The sequence below is a fragment of the Chelonia mydas genome, chromosome 2, assembly GCF_015237465.2.
Source record: "Chelonia mydas isolate rCheMyd1 chromosome 2, rCheMyd1.pri.v2, whole genome shotgun sequence".
NCBI classification, from domain to species: Eukaryota; Metazoa; Chordata; order Testudines; family Cheloniidae; genus Chelonia; species Chelonia mydas.
Genome location: NC_057850.1, coordinates 181,580,063 through 181,599,777, shown reverse-complemented (window position 1 = coordinate 181,599,777; position 19,715 = coordinate 181,580,063). Strand labels below are relative to the sequence as shown.

At 39.9% G+C, this 19,715-nt stretch overlaps 1 protein-coding gene across 3 annotated transcripts in view; it reads left to right on the top strand.

Annotated features, from left to right (window-relative positions):
• The first annotated feature begins 6,480 nt into the window (after positions 1-6,480).
• Positions 6,481-19,715, top strand: part of TRAK1 (trafficking kinesin protein 1) — a 112,202-nt gene continuing 98,967 nt past the window's right edge. For all 3 annotated transcript variants that reach the window (XM_007067332.4, XM_027829553.3, XM_027829555.3), the window contains exon 1: positions 6,481-6,751. The gene's annotated coding sequence lies outside the window, so the exon portion shown is untranslated. The remainder of the gene's footprint in view (positions 6,752-19,715) is intronic.

The window sequence follows — 19,715 nt, the reverse complement described above, 5'->3', positions numbered from 1 at the left end:
GAGAACCCACCTCCAGTGACAGACTCCTCTTTGCTCCCTGCCTTTCTGTGGGTATCCCAGCCCCTAGCATTATTTCAGGCAACTTTGTCTAGACAGTGGGTAGTGGACCATTTTTTCTGCTAGAGGCTCCATGCTGCTGGCTCTCACCCTTTGCTGACACTACCCTGTCCCCTGCTGCCCCACCGCCTTCCTCTCCTAGCTCTGTTTGGGCTCTGACCCTCCACACTTATGCTTCCCCTGCTCCAAATCCCTGTCTTCTCTGTCATTTATAAGCGCTCTACTGTACAGGACAGTTCTTCAGGTGCCTCTCCTATGAGCTGTCTTCTTTTGTGGCATGTTCATTCTTGCCCTTCTCATCATCCGCAGTCATCTCCAATCCACTTGCCATTTCCCACTACTTGACTATGATACTCCTGATTAATGTCTCACAATGGTTAAATTTGTTCAGTTAACTTGGTCTGGCATGAATAGAAATGAGAAATCAATATTGTGGGTGTCAAAAGCTAAACTCTATATGGAAAGATGAATTTGATTTCTTATGGAGAATCTAGAAAGAAAACGTAAAGCATGCATTAAGGCAAACATTAAGGCAAACATGATTAAAACACTTCAGAAAAAATAGTGCAAAGTACAGGCTTAATCTGAAGGGTAATGAATGCGTTTATTTACTTTTAAATAGGTCTAGTTGCAAGCTATTGAAAATATAAGTTATTTTGTAGTCAATCACAATACGGGTTTAATAGGATGTAAGTGTTTTTTAAAAATGAACCAATCTTTATGATCTACTTTATGATACTTGGCTGCCCTTTTGAACGATTGCTTTATAAAGTCAACCTGCTCACTTGGGAAAAGGAAACATTATAAATAAAATACCTCTGAATGCAGGTTTTGACTTTGGTAAAGAAATCACACAATCTGGTGCTTGAAGCAAGTCTTGTTGAGTTTGTGTTTTACAAAATCCCTGCATTGATCTGTTTCAGTAGTGCATTCCAAACTATGAAATGAAAAGGGTAAACTGTGGAATTGCTGTCTGGCCTAATCCTTTACTCATCTTGGCCACATAGAAGATCGGGATTTAATTCTTAGTCTAAGTTTGTTGCTCCCATGGTTGGGGACAACATGCTCAGCCTCTGGAGAAGTGGCTGGATAAATATAAAGTTTAATAAAGTTTCAGATCTTTTTATAGTAACTTCACTGCCTTATTAAATAGCAGTGTTGAGAGGCCCAGAGAATGGTGTCCAGAGTAAGATAAAATGGCCAGAGAGTTTCCTCAGGGGATCTTTTGGGAACATTATAAGAAAAAAAATTCTTGGAAATCCCTGCAACCTTTCGAAGCCCCAATGTACTTTTTAATAGGCTGAGCTAGTGTACCTATTAAATAGACAGAAACAGAACTCCTGGTCCTGGTGATGCTGAGAAAAAACCCTCAAATCCTTGTGGCTGAGAAGTGTATTCTATCTGTTCTGTTTTTCTCATGTGAACTGGTGGCCAGAGATTATCAGCCTCTAATGTGGTCACTAGGTTGGTTTCTTTTTATCTTCAAAAATATGTACTGGAGAGACTGGCATCCTTTCTCATAAAAAGGTTTAAGTTTTAGGACCCTTCCAACTTCAGAGATGTCTTAGACCACGTGTATGGAAAGATTCTTGGCTCCTTAAAATCCAAACCAATTTTTTTTCTAAAAAATGTTGACTACTCAATAGAACAGGACCACAAAGCGTCCCCATGATAGGTACATCACATAGTCTTTGTTTTTCTGTTCTTCCAGGAAAAAATGCTTTGTGTGGTATTTGGGCCAAGGCTAGTAATGCATTTACAGCAGAGTTGCTTTTAGTACTGGCTGCAGAGGAGGTTCATCTTGTATTCCTGTGGAACACAGGAATGGCCTGTATGTATTGTGGTATAAGACGCAATAAAAACTGCAAATTAAAAAACTGAAACTCAAATTGACTGACATGATCACAAGATCTTTTCTTAAACAGCCCTTTAAACTTAGATAAGAATGAACTTTGTTGTATTCTGCATAGCCATGGGTTCAATATCCATTCTTTGGCTCTTATTGAGGCACACCAGTAGAGATAAAGTGCTAAAGAGGAAGCTTGGTCAGTGTGTGTTGAAGAGAGGGTTCTTCACATTGCTCAATAGTGATATCCCTTCTGTTTGGTTAAAGAAACAGCAGTGATGGACTCCAAGTGCTATTTTGATGTGGGAGTAAAATGGGTGTAGTTGGCTAGGGGTACAGAGGACTCTTTGGGCTATTCCTAAAAATACTATTTTTAGTTAGGTTTTTCTATGAGAGAGAAACAGAATTGTTGACAATTATTTTTGGAGTGATGGGCCAAATGGGATGAACTAATTTTTAAGAAATTATTGAACTACGAAAGAATATGTGCTTGTGTGTGTATTTTATAACCTAGGATTGTTGTCCCCTAGGGAAGGATAGGGATGCTGCTTCTGTAGAATCTACAGGTTTCTCCATTAAGAAGCCTCAAACTACTTATGTTTTCATTACAACCACTCTGTTTTAGGAATGGATGGATCTTGGGTATTGTTTGGTTTAAAACTAGGCTTCTGCAGTGGAACAAAAAGAAAAGGAGTACTTGTGGCACCTTAGAGACTAAAAAATTTATTTGAGCATAAGCTTTCGTGAGCTACAGCTCACTTCATCTGAATGCATCCAATGAAGTGAGCTGTAGCTCACGAAAGCTTATGCTCAAATAAATTGGTTAGTCTCTAAGGTGCCACAAGTACTCCTTTTCTTTTTGCGACTACAGACTAACACGGCTGCTACTCTGAAACCTGCAGTGGAACAGTTTATTTTAGGTGGTTCGTTTGTTTGTTTGTTTTTTTACAAATTTTCAAAAGAATCACTTTGGACACTATTAAATTGTCCTGAACCAACAAAAGACTAATACATCTAGATTTATGGATACATTTAAAATATAAGAGGGAGAAGTTTGATGTGCAATAAACTGTTAATGGCCCTAGATAACTATCTGTTTGTTTTTAAATGTAAAGGTTTGGCTCTAGCGTAGAAAAATAAAATTTGGAATGCATTTTGATGATTTGAGCATTTCTTTCTTAGCATGTTAGTAGTCCCAGTGAGTCAGATGACTCGTAGCTTAAAGTTGAGCATGTGCGTAAGTGATTTGCTGGGCCAGGGCCTTGTAATATGAAATAGTAAGATGCTGAACACCACTAAGTTAAAATGAAGATGTAATGAGTGTTAATCTTTCATTTTGACAGATGACACAAGTAGTTCATATGCATTTCTATGATGGTTATACATTGAGTCATCTTAATTTTGGAATTGTGCTATATTTCAAAAATTGTCAAGCTAAGATGTTTGGCGGGCACTGATTTATCATGTATTTTCTATGTTCAGATCAGAAAATAACTATGGTACATTTAACTACTATGTGTAGTAAATTTTGGGTTTGTTTTGTTATGGCTGCTTGCAGGACATTTTAAAAATATATATTTAACTGTTTTAGACTGAATTTGAAGAACAGATTCCTCACAAAAGTGTCCAAGTACAAACAGCATAATTTTATTCAACATATTTGCTTCTTATGTATCTTTGAGTTCAATCTGAGTATTGATCTGGTCTGGGCAAATACTACTAAAATAATTCTATGAATATCCACTGGCATTTTTAATAAATTAATTCCAGCCACATTAGTATCCCTTTTGTGATTGCTTTCTGTGAACAGTTTAGTGAAGAAGTCTGCTGTCAGGAATACTCATGAAAAGAGTTTAATCTACACTCTTGTGTGACCTGTAACCAATCGTGTGACCAGTGATCTATGTCAAATCTCAAATTTTTAATAAACCATACCTGTAGCAAACTTCTTGGAAATGAGCTTCCACAGACCATTAATTACTTGCTGAATAATTCTGAATAACAAATTCAAGAAAATTGTCATCTGCATGCAAACAATTTTCAAGTAGGAAATAAAAAGATGAAATGTGTTGAATTATCTGTTGTGAATTATCCACACAGCTCTATTATTGACCAAAACCAGCTTCTACCCAACTACAGGGTTAATGTAGCTACAGAAGTGAAATCTCATTATATTCTTCCAGAGGTCAACAAAATTCTGGACTGAATTCTGTTTGCAGGTGGCTGGTGATGTAAGAAATGGAGCTTTTTTCAGATCTCAGACTGTCTGGGGTGGAGAGAACTGGTGTGACCTTATTGCAGTGACCTAGGTGGTATGCTAGATGAATGGAGAGGCTTATGTTGGCGGGATGCCAGATGTAATGAAACTTGCAGTATTACATTCTGGTCACTGCTTGCAAATGTTTCAGTGATTGTGGGTATGTGGGAGAGGGGTTTGGAAAAATCATTGGGAGAAGGGAGCCCCGAGGATGACTGTATTCACACCAGATACTGTATTAGTATCCATGACCATTGTAAGTGCAAATGTCTCATCTGTTCGAAAACTCACTTCTACATGTTTGATCAATAGAAGTGTAATTTAGGGACACACACTTCTTACAAGCCGTGCCTGAGAGGTTCCTCAATCCGTTATAATTGTAAAAGGAAGGATTCATAAGGGTGGGGGGATAGGGAGTGTGGGAATAAATACTGCTGTTACTAGATGTTTCCCCAGACTTCATTGTTGCTGCGAACAAAGGGTGAGCTTTACCCAGTGGAGTTTTCTATTACAAATATGATTCATGGGTAAATGATGGGATCATGAGGAAATGGAGACATAAAATGCTTTTTAGTCAGTCAGTATGTTTCCAGTGTGCTCTTTTGCTGTGCCTTGAAACAGTTCTACATGAATTGCAAAGAAGGAATGGAGATTGTTCCTTAATTCTAATTTCACCTAAATACAAAATTTATATCGGCAATCATCTCTCTCTTTGATTATTCCAGCACAGCAACTTGATGGGACAAGTTTAAAAATAACCAGTACAAATGACCCAGTTGTTCTGCAAAGCTGCATGCATAGATAGCTACATAATAAAGGATACTCTGCAGAAGAGCTGTGAGCTTTCTGCTAAAGCACTCACTGGGGACTTTTCCCTTTATATGGCTGCTACGGCAGAGGAACACTGCATTTAAGGATATGCCATGATAAATTTATCATTTTAATACAGAGAAAAATGATTGTCCCGTGGTGACTGTAGTGGAAAGAGAGTGCAATATCAGCTTTGTGCCTTTGAATCTGAGACTCATTTTCAGGTTACTCAGACTTGACAAAATGCCAGAATGCATAAATCATCACGATAAATTATGAGACATTTTAGAACTAAGACTGACTGTACCTCTGATTTAAAGGTAATGTAAATGTAAATATGTAAATGTAATGTTAATGTAAATATGAGTTGTGCAGGGGCTCTGGATTTTTTGGGTCTTAATACTCATCTCTGTTGAAAAATACAGGTTAGGCTGAAAAAAGCGCACATGTGAAAGACCATAAAATATTGTAACTGCGTCTAGGATGTTGCTATGTGTGCTGTGGTACCCCTGCCCCCTCTATATGTCTGGTAGTTCTCTGTGGGACCACAAGCCTATACCATGAGCTTAGAGGCAGGTGCTGTAGGCACTTCTAGCCCTGGGCTCTACAGACTTCAGTGAGTTCCCATAAACACTCAATCGAAGAAAGTAAGAGGATTATTTTAGTAGGGAGTGCTAGAAAATAAAATATGCAAATACCCCAGGCACAAGGACGTTAGCAGTTACAAACAAGTCAACCACTTTGTCAACTTCCCCCAAGTGTATAAAGTTAACTGTACCTCAGATTTGTCCTTATCCTGAAGGCAAAGAAGCACTTGAAGACCTCATTGGTTAGAGCTCAGGTCTTTCATCTGTGGTGTCATTTTTGCAGTTGCATTCACACCTGCTTGCAAGCCAGTGCAATATATTTTTCTGTTCTTCTGCTGGCTTCCTGAAAGTAACAGGCTGAGGTTGCTTCCCCCTACAGCCCTGCCGAGCCCTCTCTTTGCAGCCTGATCCCAGGCTACTGTTCCTGCTCACATGCAGTCTCTAACTGTCTCCCTAACTTGATCCTCTCTGATGTCAGGATTTTACTTCCTTTTTTGGTATTCTGGAATAGGGACCCCTCTACAGGCTGAATGTTGAATTGGGTAAAATAGTGCCCTCCACTGGTTAGGGGGGAGGGATGGTGGTAATGTCCTAGCATGTTCATCACAATATGTTCTTTGGCTGATGGACTATATTAACTCTAGGGAGGATTGGACAAAAAAGAAAAATATTACTGTTTATCCTACGATTTCAAATATTGATGTAATAGGCCTAACACCTTTCTGTGGATAAAGTGATTGCACAGTATACTAAGTGTGGCAGCTGGTCTATGTGGAATATTTGTCTTGTAATATTTGCTGAACTTATCATGGAATTAATAGAATATTTAACAATCTATTCTGACTAATTCGGTTGGAATTGCCTGAATTTAATATATGCTGCTCTTGTGTATTTTGCAGACCTCTCAAGGAACCCAACACTAGAAAGAGACAGGGTTGCATTTCTGTTTGCCAGACCCAGTCTCCAGCACTGGTCCCCCTGATGGCAGTTTGTACATCCCTGTGAAACCTGCCAAGCTGGACGCCACAGCTTTGCACGACTGCACTTTGGCTGCCACTGTGCCCCCTTCAGAGCCAACAAACCATGCAGTCCTCGCCTGTGACACAGGCATCCATGAAGTGCACTATGTAAGTGAAGCAGTGGAAGATGATGTGCCGGACTACAGAGAATACAGAGATGCCTGCACCATTACTGGTATGCAATAAACTAGATTATTCTACCTCTTTCTTGAGATAGGTACACAATAGCTAAGTTTTCTTTTCCTTAATGAAGCAACTGCTGACATAGCAGCTTCATACATAATAAATCCATTACTGTTCTAAAAATACTGTGTTTTCTCATCTAGGATGTAGTGTTGAAGAGTTCTGAATCTTAAATGAATTCCCAGTCACAACACTATAAAAGAGTTCATCTTTTTGCAAATAGGCCATTAATTTACAACTGTATAATTAGATTACTGTAGTTTTCATTTAAAAAATCAAATTTGAAAGTCAGGCAATTTGGAGCTCAAGTTTAAAAACAAACCGGAAAATGAGGAATTAAAAATATTGAAGCTCAACATAACGTCATTGCCAGAAATTATGGGAATACTTAGTTACGTTACTAACTGTAACTTGGCTCTCTTGTTAGTGGAAAAGCTGTAACAATTGCCAGATGAAAGAAATGAAGTTGCAGAGTGTCCGATGCTATGCCTGTCGTGTTTGCCTCTCAAAACAGCAACCAGAGGGAGGTTATGCTCTGTTTCGATCTTTGCTGTGTTAGCTCTGGTACTGTAAGAGATAATGCATTTCCCTGTAGAGCCTGAATTTCAAAACTAGTTAAGCCGTTTGTTCCTTGTATATTAATGGTTAGTGTAACTGAACGTAATCAATGATCTGGACATCAAATGATAAAAATTTCTTTTCCAAGACCTTTATTGGCAAAGCTTGTGAGGCCTTATGCTCAACTTAACTGTATTTCTCTGTTTTGGATGTAATGTGATAACTGTTGAACGCCAAATCTGAATGTGGTGAGGTGCCGTAAGGCCCCGCTCTCTTCTGATGCGCCCACAAACCAGCCAGAGACCTCTGCATTGGCTCAATCACCCGTGCCCTTTATTTACAGTATACCTTCCCACCACCTTCTAGCTACAAACAGCTTCAGTATTACAGCCTCAGGGACTGCTCGCTCCTGCAGCCAGCAGAGAAGAGCTCCTACTCCCTCTAATTCTCCTCCTCCCCTTTCTTTCTCTCCTGGCCTCTTTTCTGCCAGCCTTTATATAGCCCCTGGTTAACGAGGCCGGCAGCTGTTCCTGGTTTGCCAGTCAGGCCTGGGCTTATTCCGCCAGCTCCAATTCCCCTTTCTTGATTGGGGCTGGCATGAAGAGGCCTGGCTCGGATTTCCTTAGCCAACACCCTGTCACACTGAATAATTCCAAAATTTCAGGGACTGTTCTAGGTATCAGTGGGTAGAACCCTATTGATTTTGGTGAAAAATGGAAAACCAGAATGGGGAAATAGGGAGCACACAGAAGCCATGACATCTGCTTGCAGACCCAGCAGTTTCAACCGTCTTTGTAATTGTCTATAGATCGAAGACCTGGTGGATGGCACCTTCCATCATAACACCATTCCCCGCCCATCTCAGCTCTGCCCATCTTCTGAATAGAGTTTTAAAATGTTGACACCCTGCAAGAGAGAAATGAAGAATGATAGGAAAGCATGGGGAAATGGGCAGGGGGAGGGCATACAGAGAGCTTGTGGGGGAGAATGGAGGGATGCAAGGAGCCCCTGCTGTGTGCAGTGAGTTTGACCTACAGAAGTTATAAAGTATGTAACACTCTAACTAGAGATTTTTTTCAGATTAAATTGAGTAATCTAGATTTGCACCACTATGTATTAAATTAGTTGGAGCAGCCTCCAGTACCCTTGGAGTAACCTTCTCCTTCCTCCTAAAAGAAGTGAGTTTTATGAGGGTCTTCAACTAGCCTTCCACCAATAACCATTAATCCCTGCCATCGTTCCCTTCCATATCCTTTTAATTAGGTTTAAATTGTAATGTGAATCAATTTATTTAAAAAAATGAAAGCCAGCAACCCTTTGAACTAACAAGATAGTTGCCAAACACAGCTGCTCAGTTCCACAATTGTGTGCTGGATTTCCCAAGAGCGGAATTCTGACTCTTCAAAAAGGCCGTAGCTTCCTGCAGTACGAAGTCCAGCAGCCATGACTACCAGTAGCACTGAGGCTGAAGCCAACCCTTTAGTCTCAGAATTGGCGTACTATTGGGCATGTAAAGTTCCTGTTATCATTTTTTTCCCCTACCACTGATGCCCAGGCTTGTTGAGGTATTTATTTATAAGGTGGTCTCTAAGCTTGACTGCAGTTGCCCAAGCATTTATGTTGCATCTAAACTTAACAGATAGACTAGGAACCTTACAAAAATATGGAGATACTACAGAATTTCTAGTAACAATAACACATCTCGTATCTGTTCGAGGCATGTTGCAGGAGAACAGCTCTTGTGATTTGTTGTTTCAGAATGTTCCCTCAGGGGGACAGTGAAATTTAAGTCGTTGTCCTGTTTCTGACTGCATGCCAGAGCACTCCAGTTTTGTCACAAATATAGATATCTTCTTGATAATGATACACAGAAGGAAAAGTATTTTTTTTTTCTTTTAATAAAGTCCTCTTACAAGTTGAGGTCAGTGTTCGATTTCGCACCATTAGTTCTTTTAAACACAGCAATCTTTCTGGATTTCCTGTGTCTAAGACTTGCTTTATTCTCTGCCAAATCTGGTTTACTTATTGCTGCTACAAAATTGTTGGCCTTTTTGGATCAGGTATAGAGAACAAACGAGTGCTGGATTTCAGCTTTGGGTGAAAAAAGTGCTGGAGCTGAGACCTTTTGTAGACCTCTGATTTTTATTAGCTTGTGACCTGTATCAGATCTATAGTTTCAAGAGCGTTAATAACCAAACACATTAAACTTTATAACTTTTTGGCTTCTCTCCTTGTGCAATACAGATGTTTTTCTCCTGTCTTAGCTTCATGACATAGTTTTTAATTCAGTCCTTCAAACCATTGAATTACATTCTACTTGAGCTGTCCTTGGAGGCTGTTCTACTATATCTGATGTTTCAGTAGTTATGCTAGGTGTCCTCAACTGACCAGGGCTGGCTCCAGGCACCAACGAACCAAGCAGGTACCTGGGGCGGCAAGTTTAAAGGGGCGGCAGGAGGTCAGGCTCTGGAGCAGGAGGTTGGGCTCGCGGCGGGAATTTGGCGGCCGCTCCGTCAGAGCACATTTCGCGCTCAGCGGCAATGCGGCGGCAGGGACACGACTCTTCTTCGGTTGTCGTTGGTAATTCGGCAGCCACACCATCACTCTGCCTCTGTGTTCAGCAGCAAGGTTTTTTTTGTTTGTTTGTTTTTTTCCGCTTGGGGCGGCAGAAACACTGGAGCCGGCCCTGCAACCGAGGAAGCAGAATTTCTTCATTGCCACTCCAATCTCACTTTCAGGAGTGCACTCAGGCCCCAGTTCACCAATGCTCTTAAGCATATGCTTAGCTTTATGCATGCATAGTTGCTAACTTGTGAGACTTGATCACAAGTCTATCGATATTTGGTGTTTTGCTTAAAGCCTCAGATTCTGGAAGCATGAGATTCTTACCTAATTGCTTCTTTCATTTAGGGGAGAAAAAAAATTGAGGGTTGACAATACTGAGCATGTGCTTAAGTCTCATTGATTTCCATAGAAGTTAAATACATACTAGACTGGGTTGGAGTAAAGCACATGTTGAAGTACCTTGTTGAATCAGGACTGAAGTGCATAAATCTTACTGTGATGGGTACTTACTGCAATTCTAAGATAGATAGCTTAAGTTATTACCTGCAGAATTTCATAGAGACAAGAAGGCCAAACTAAAATGTGGAGGTCAGTGTAAAAAGTGTGTGTGTCTGTGACCATTTAGGTATAGTGAGACTGTCAGAGCCAAATTGAAAGAAAATAATTTTTAAATCTTTTTTTTTCTTTTTTTTAGGGAACGTGAGCCATGGTTATACAAAAAATGCTACAGAATAGCCGGTTATCCTGTAAACAGCAATTGTGTTAAATTTGAAAATTAAATTCAGTCACTGAAGTATGTAATAGAGGGTTTTAATGAAGCTTTCATTGAAAAGCTCAACGCAGCCTTAATTATAGAGTTTCTTTGGACAGCCCCATAATATGGGTATGACTAATACAGGCAAATAGGACTGGTAGAATTAGACTTTACTACTGGTACTGGCTTCTGGATAACAGGACCATCATTGTATAGCAGGGAAAGGATAATCTGTTACTATGTGTATGTGCTTTCTCTACTTGCACCATTATTTTGTTCTTCTCACTTTGTATTTGCCCACTTTTCTCTCTTTTCCTCTCCTGTATGTACCTTCTCAGATGAGTGATCAGAGATATAGCTGTGGATGTAGCACCATCTAGTGTAATTTCATCAAAGAAGAAATTAAAAATTCTATTTGAGAATTACCATTGCTCTTTATTACTGTAGTTTTAGTCCAGGATTAAATATTAGTCCTTGGCAGGTGCTGGATGGAAAAAAGACATCTTGGGGGAAGCTTCCTCATCCTTTCCAATTTTTGCTGCCATTTTCCAGAGACAAAGAGCCATATAATCTTGGCAAGACAAAATGGAGTGTTGCTACTAGAAATGTCAGTTGCTAATTACTCCAATTTTGCAAATTGCAAAAGCCTTTTATCCCTCTTGCTTTTGCCTTCCCATCAGTAGCTGTCACTCAAATCTATCCTTCGAGAAATGGAGATTCAGACTGCTCTGTGTACACAAAGCTCAAACTATATTAGGTGACAGAAGGGAAATTTTCCTCATTCCATGTCTTCCATGGGGGTATTGGCTTTTCTCTGTTACATGTTGTGACCCAGGGAACTATTGGTGCTAGGTGGCAGAGGGCACACACAGCACAGGGATGCATCAGGGTTACAGGGATCCCCTCGGTCTGGCATGTATATATTAGGTCACCATAAAGTGTCATGTAAGGTCTCTCTAATGATCATCATGATCACTGTGAGATATATGTACAGAAAATATGTAAGGAGTTATATATACAGTGAGAATTATGTTCTTGAGGTTTGTGACTTGGAGCTGATCACCAGAAAAGGTGAGAAACAGGTTTCTTTCAGGCAAGGGCTGTTTGTGTGTCTGTCTGTCCACATGTAAATTGAGTATTGTATGGTTCACAGTGGGTACCCATGTACAGTCTGAGCAAAATGCTAGTCAAATGATTGCAAAGTCTCCAGAGGAGACCCTGGGCAGTAAAACACAAGCAGTAGGGGTTATCCAGTGGGTGCACACAATGGATATTTGGACTATAACTGTAGAGACAGGGAAAAACTTAGTATTGTTCCACTGAGAAAGCAAGAAGACAGAGCTTGTTTCATGAACAGAAGATCACAGCCAACCCTGTGTGTAATACACTGGAAGGATTTAGGGTAAACTTTTGCTCTTATAAAATGACAATGTCTTTATTGGTTAAGTTAAGCTCCAGTATGCGTGTTATGATTTTATGTGATATGTAGCCCTTTGTTTCCAGTCGTTCTGCTTGCTATCATTTCAATCTCTGAACTTTGTTTAATAAACGTATACCTTCTTTCTCTATAAACAAATCTGAGTGCTGGGTCTTAAGCAGAGATGTGTTGTATAGTGTAACTGGTAAGCTGTGGTGTACTGTTCCTTTATGAACAGAAGATCTGGAAATTCTGGGAGTGGATCAGGTGCTGGTCACTCAAGGGGGATGCTTGGAGTGCCCAGGGGTTGGAGTGTGCCTACCATTAACTTGAGAGAGCCAGACCTCTGCCGGCTCTGAAGACAGATGCTTGTGTTGCCAGCGGTTGGAGGTGTTGGGGAATTGATCCCCAGCAGGCATGGACAAGGCTTCCTCATGCTAAGGACAGGTGCCTCACAACCCTAAGTGCCCCCGGGGAAGTGTTACATGTGTCATTTTTTTCCTAGCCATCTTTGTCTCCTTATCTCCAGTCACCTTCATTGTTTTGATTAAATGTTCAGTCTTGTTCCTCAGATCTGAGGACCCTTCTACTTAGAATTACTCTGCCATGTTATAGTTTGTAATCCAGAGAGTGCAGCTGGTTAAGATGATGTGGGTTTGTTTCAGTGGGCTTCACTAACCAGAGAAAGGATAAATGAATTGTGATTTAAATTGTCATTTTCTCATAACTATGCATGATTCACTCATTATCCTAATTTTCAGTTCTGGGCACATGCATGAAAGTACTCCTTACTTCTTTGGCTGTCACTGATTCTGAGAGATTGGCATTGTGAATGATTTGAACATTTCTCATGGAGATGAGCTATTTTGAAGCTTATTTTGTTCATATTTCATGCCTTTCACAGGATTCACATGAGAATTTTTTAAGGTTACGTTGATGGGAAATTATATACAGAAATCCAGGTCCAGAAATCCCTTTGTTCTCTGCAATAGGAGTTTTTTCTGATTAAGGACTTCAGGTTTTGTCGCAATAGTTTTTGAAATTCTGCACACTTCTAGTAGTGGTGGTCATTCTCTTGCAAAGAGAATACAACATGAAGCAACTTTAAAATGTTTTTTGTAAAGGTAGGCAGATGTTAAGTATTAGGCTGAGTACCAAATGAAATATAAATTCTTCTAGCTAATCAGAACATATTTAGAAAACAAAGGACCAAATACTTAGAAATAGTATAATAAGCTGTAAGAACTGATGGATTGACTTTCATGAAAGATTGAAAAAAGTTAAGAAAATATTATGTCCCTTCCAAACACAAGGACAGAGCTGGTCAAAAGAGAAAAAAAATTACAAACATTTTTCAAAAATTACTCAAAAAAATTCTACCAACTCTGAAGCTGGTCACACAGAGGAAAATTTCACACAAACTTTGTAACTTTTTTCATTTTATTTTCAGTTTTCAAAATTTTGATTTATTTTTTAAATTGAAGTTTAAAAAATTTAAAATTAATTCTATATAAGAAAAAAGGCAGTTTTCTTGAACTAAAGAGTCATTGCATCCATCTAAACCAAAACATCAGACCAGTGAAGATGACAGAAGTTCTCAACAGACTCATCTGGATACAAGAAAATCTTTCTCAGTTTTTTTTATATATGAAGAAGGGAATAAAACAGGAATAAAGCGAAAGTGAATAAAGCAGATTCCACATATACAGAATATTTCTGCCCCGATGACACAATCTGCTAGGTTTAACCAGTGACTTCCTTTGACAAAAGGCAACACACTCTGCTCTCAATAATTTACTTTACAGTTGATATTTTATTTCATGCACATGTCAAGTATCTGCAATCTTTACTTTCCAGTTTTTCATTTTCTTTTTACTTCTTCCATATATATATATATTTGTTGTTTGAGAGTTAATGGAGGACTGATTTCAGTTTTCAGTCTTATTCACAGAATTCTACAGCACAGAAATTGGCAACTGCCAATTTGTGATAAATGCAAATGATGCAAAGCTGCCAGAATACCCGAATCTTGTTATGGAGAGCCTATGTCTGTGATTTGACAGGATAATTCAGTTTCCATGGCCATTCTGATTTTGGTGCTTGTATTGAGACTGGCAATACAACGGTACTAATCAGTGCCACATTGTGATGATGACTTTTATGACATGGACAGGAATCCATCACCTTCGTTTGCAGAGGCCACAAAATATCCATCAGGTGGCAATAACTTGAATTTCTCTCCTTCTCTGCATTGGGTTCTGTTCTTGACACCCTTTTCTTCTGCCTTTACACGTTTTCTGTAGCCAACATCATCTGTTTTCATGGCTTGTCATCACCTCATCATTGATGACTACTTTCGACTCTGCCTCTTCCACATCTCTTCAGTCCTGCAAATGAAACTCTCCAGCATCATTTCTAGGATGGCAGTCCAGCTTCCAACTCACACTAAGCATGGTATAAATGAAGTTCTTCTCTCACTTCCTGTCCTTTGCTATCACTGTCAATAATTCCACCATCCTCCCTGTTACCCAGGCCCACATCTTAGGTGTCATTTTCTTTTACACCTCTCCTTTTGCATCAACATCCAAATGGTTGCTAAATCCCGCCGATTCTTCTTCTATAGTGCCTAAAAAATCTGCCCCTACTATTAAAATCTTGGATGAATCCTTAGTCATTTATTGGCTTGACTACTGGAGACCCCTCCTCTCTGGCCTCCCTGATTCTCTAATTGTTGCCTTCAAGTCAATCCAACATGCTGTAACTAAAAGTAATCTTTTTGCTGACGGCTCCAGTTACATCATTCTCCATGTTTGAATCCCTGCATGGATTTCCTGTCTCTTTCCCCATCAAATTTTAAGCTTCTCGTTCTTGCCTTTTAAGCTCTGTTCCTGTTTGCATCTCATCCACCATGTCCCAACTTGAACCCTGTGCTCTGCCAATTCAATGAAAATTGACGGTCTCTTTTTCCCACATGGGACTCTATGCTGCTTCTTATGCCAGCCCCTTCATCCAGAATATCCTCCCTGATCCTGTGCACAAAGCAATCTCAGTCTCACCCTTTTAAATCTCTTCAAGACTTGCTATGTTAGGGTAGCCTTCCAGAGCTGACTTATTCCATTATTCCTGCCCTCCTGCTTGACTGTGCCCCTCAAGCTAGTATTATATTAACTTATTTTTTAAGTAAAAATGCTAAACCTAACTACTATATTCACAATAAAAGCATGAATGTATGTACAAACATATCTTATTTTTTGCTGTTGTAACCCTCAGCTTTTCCTTAATGCCCGTCTTCACCAACCTTATTGGTCATCCCTAATTGTGTAATTTTAGGGACAAATCCTGAGAGTTGGTGAGGAATCCTGGGAGTTGCAAGTGTTTATCACTTGGGGATTTGGCCTTAGGGGTAGGCTCTTGCTTAAAACAATTTACAATCTATCAGCACTATCAAGGCTGATTCCCCACTTTGGCACTTAGAGTGCAGAAGGTGGGGACCCGCAAGCATTCTAAAAATTAATACTGGCCACTCCAGGCTTGTATTAAACTCCCAAGGTTACAGCTTCTCTCTGATTGGTAAATGCTGCCACCACCCAAGTGCAGAATGCCTTTCAGAGCCCAGGAAGGTGCACTTGGGAATTCCTTCTTGTGGGGTACCCTCAAGCCCTTTCACCCCCACTCTGGGGAAGAGCTGAGAAAGAAAAACAAAGAAAATCAGCTGTTGCCGCCAGCTAATTAAAATGATGTGCACAAACCTCTTAGACACAAAATCCAATTCTGTTCTTAAAAAAGGTAAATTTTATTAATAAAAAAAAAGAGAAAAAAATACACCTGGAAACTCAGGCTATTGCTAGATTAAAAAAAAAAACAAAAAATAAACTTCAAGGAGTAAGCATCAAGAATAGTTTTCTTGAGGTCTAGGTTAAAGCCAAACAAAAGCACTTGGGGTTAGCACAGAGAAATCCACAAGCCATAAAGAAATAAAAGGAATAAATCTAATCACATCTTCCTAAACATTTCCTGATCTACTTACATGTCTGGAGTTTTAAATGAGTAGGTTCTAGGTATGATACTGACGATTTTTCATACGTGGCCCAAGCTTTTCACAGCATAGCTCTACCCTGTCCCCTCTCTCCGGGAGAACCACAACAGACAGACAAAAGGGGAGTCATTTTTAAATTTTAAAAAGTTCTAGCCTTCCCATTGGCTCTTCTGGCCAGGTGTCCACTCACTTCCTTTTACCTGTGCTTAGCAGTGAGACTTTTTAACCCTTTACGTATAGAGCAATAGAAAACAGCTACTAAGAGGGATTTTATAGCTAGCTAGCTGGCTGGGTATCTGTAAAAGGGACATTTATCACATTTGCATTTATCATTTGCATTTATCACAAGCACATTCGTTTATGATTCTAAAAATTCATTGAGCATATTCTTTAGAGGGCTCTGTTTGCTAATTTGTAGCATAATTGAAGCCTAGAAACAATAGGATAATTACTTTTAGGATTGTGTATATTCTATTCTTTTATCAATAGTGCCTCTTGCTTTTTTTGACAGACATACGTAGTCTTAGTCTTGGCTGTTCAGGTTTAGAAAACCCTAATGGATAAAGAAACTATTTTTTCTTGCTGCTGTTAAATTTTGGTTTGCCAGCATCCAGCTGATGTGTGAATGACTTTTTGTTCCTGCTGTAGAAGAATGAGCTTTGGGAGCCATGTTTACTTTTTCTTCTTTTGCAAAGGGAAATGCACTAATATGGTTCTATTTGGCCAGGTGGGGGGGGGGGGGGGGGGAATTTTAGCATATTGGGGCAAAATTAAAACTGCTTTATGGAGAAGTGTACAATAGGGACATTACCATTTAGTGTGAATGCTTTATTATCGTCTGATCTAAATTTTGTGTGTCCAAAATACGAAAATTCTGGGATTTTTTAAAGAAACTTGATATGAAAGCATAGTGATTGTAACATATTTTAACCTATAAGAGGGGGAAAATATAAAAAACAGTTCAGTTCATAGGAACTGAGAATTTCATGAACTTTTAACATTAGCTCAGCCTTTACTTTCTTGTGCTAGCTCTGATTGGAGCTCTTTTGTGAGCCAACTTGTTCCTCCAACTTGGCTCCTCAGAATGTTTTAAACTGCCATACTTTAGTAGAATCGCCCCTGCAGATGACACACTGAAGGGACATTTTCTATACACAGGGATGCTAACAGAAAATGAGTGCTCAGAGCTGTGTGGGATAATGCTGTCCTTCCTAGAGATACTTCTTGGCAGCAAAGGAGAGCTATGATACATTTGTACAGTGCAAGTCTATCTCATTATTTTGATACAAAAATTACTTATGACCTTGGGAAGGGAGGTTCTTTTGTGTGTGAATGCAAGGTGGGTTAGAAGTAGGGCTGGGTAACAATTTTCTATCAGATTTTTTTCAATGGGAAATTTAGATTTTGACTAGACACAACTTCTTGCAAAAAGTGTCTGCTTTCCATACAAAGCTTCAGTTTTTGTGGGATGTGTTTTTGGGTGAAAATAATGAATGATCAAAACCCAAAATGCTGCTGTGCTGCCTCATGCTCCTTTTCTGTTCTATAGGCCACTACTTCTTCCATAATGCACCATGGCCCTGTGGCTGCCATGATGTGTTGCCTCTCCTCACCAGGAACGAGAGACTACAGTGCATCTTGGGAGATGCAGTCCTGACAGAAAGTCTGGCCTATTGAGAATGGAAACATGAGGCACCAAAGTACAACTCGCATGAAGCACTGCAGTGGCATTTGAGAGTCAAAATATTTTGGCTTTCAACTCTTCATGCAAAAAAAAAATTTCCTCAAGAAGTCAGCTACTTCAGCCCTGTGTGCTGAGCCAGAGTCAAGTAAACCCAGGTCCTCTCTGTCAAATGGTAGTCTAACCTGTTCTTGGTTCTATAGAGTAGATAGGGTTCCTGAAGCTCCTCTGCCCACACATGCTACCAGGGCTGTTGAGATCAGATGAAGTGGTTGAGTTAGGACTCTGTTCAAATGTGTGAGAGTTGGTGGCATGGCATTCCCAACTAAAGAGTCCTCAACGCTGTTGGAATTTGCGCTCTCAGCCAGCTCAACAGCCTCTAGGATGCTGTGCAAAGCCCATCTCTCTTCTCAGATGAATTAGTGGGTTGGTATTTAGTGAGTTGGGAGAAAGGTCTGTCCTCTTCTGCTTTTCTTTCTTTAGTAATTGCCTTTTGTCTTTTTTAAAGCCCTCTGAGTGTTGAAAATCAGGCACATTTGATAAATTAAAAATAAATGTTATATAAAAGCTGTAGGGTACAGTCCCACTTCCCTTCTCATCAGGAGCAGTACCACAGAAGTGCACTTTAGAAACCACCCACCATTCAGTTCCCTCTACAAAGCTAAAGTTGATTAGAAGCCCTTTGAATTCTGTTTAATAGATTGTGTGGCTTGTTACTGAAGTGCCTGCAATATTACCTGTCCTCGGTGATATCAAGCAGCATCTCAGGACTTGTCTACGATGCCCTGTAGTGAGGATTACGGTGTGTGCTAAGGTGTTTCACTATAACTACCGCGTGTAGACACTGCTAGCATGAACTAAACACAAACTAGGATGGAACCTTTAACGTGGTCTTGTTTGAAATGGGACTATGTTAACACAAACTAGATATCTTTTAGTTCGCACTAGTAGGGTCTGTGTGGGGTGGGTACAGCACAACACTGCAGTACATGCAGCAATTCACACCTCTGTAGTCTGCACTGCGGGGCCATGTAGACAAACCCTTAGATTCCAGAGTTATAGCACTTCTATAACATATGTGATGTTTGAGTGTTGGCTCACTGAGCTTCAAGCCATCAGCAACACGACAAATTTACTTCTTTCTAGCTGACCAACAAATAGACCAATATCAAGGCTGAACTTTCATGCCCAGCCTTCTGTCAGAAAGTCAGCCCCCATTTTGATTTTCATGCAAATATGCTGACTGCTAATTTTCTCCATTCTGTGGTTCTGTCTAAAGTGGTAGAAAAGCATCAGAAGACTAAGCTGTAGCATGCTGCTGCTAGCCTCCAGGACTTATCACTTGTTAAGTGGTTGAGGGAAAGACTATCATTCTGAATTCCATCTCTGGAATAGTATCAGGCTTAGAACCTGATCAATGAGGAAAATCTCATTGCAGACACAAGCTCTTGGTTGGCTGTCAGCCTATATTAGAGCACCTTTGTGTGAATGACGGTCTTCCATAGTTTCTGGCCTCTCCTAGATTTATCAGTCCAGCGTAACAAGGCTTTTGCTGATGCCGAATTGTTTTACCGGGAAAAAATTTCATTCCTCTCTTAAGAGAGACATGCAGGTCCATCACCAGAAAACATTTTGAGAAACAACTCCTCCCTTCTTGCTAGGACGGGGGTTCAGCAGCAAAATTCCCATATGGAAAGTGAATTTTTCCTCACACACTACTTTTTCCACATGGGATATTTTCTTCTTTTAAGGACCTAGACATTTTATGAAAGCTAAGTTTGTGTGCTGTGTAGCTGTTGGTGAGCCATGGTCACTTCTAAATGTTCAAAACACTGTTCTCAAAAGGACAAGTGGCTGAGACCTGAAGGGTCCTTTAAGTATAGTCTCTCCTTTCTTCCTATCTGCAAATGTAAGTGCTACATCAGATCAATCTGCTACTTCAGGA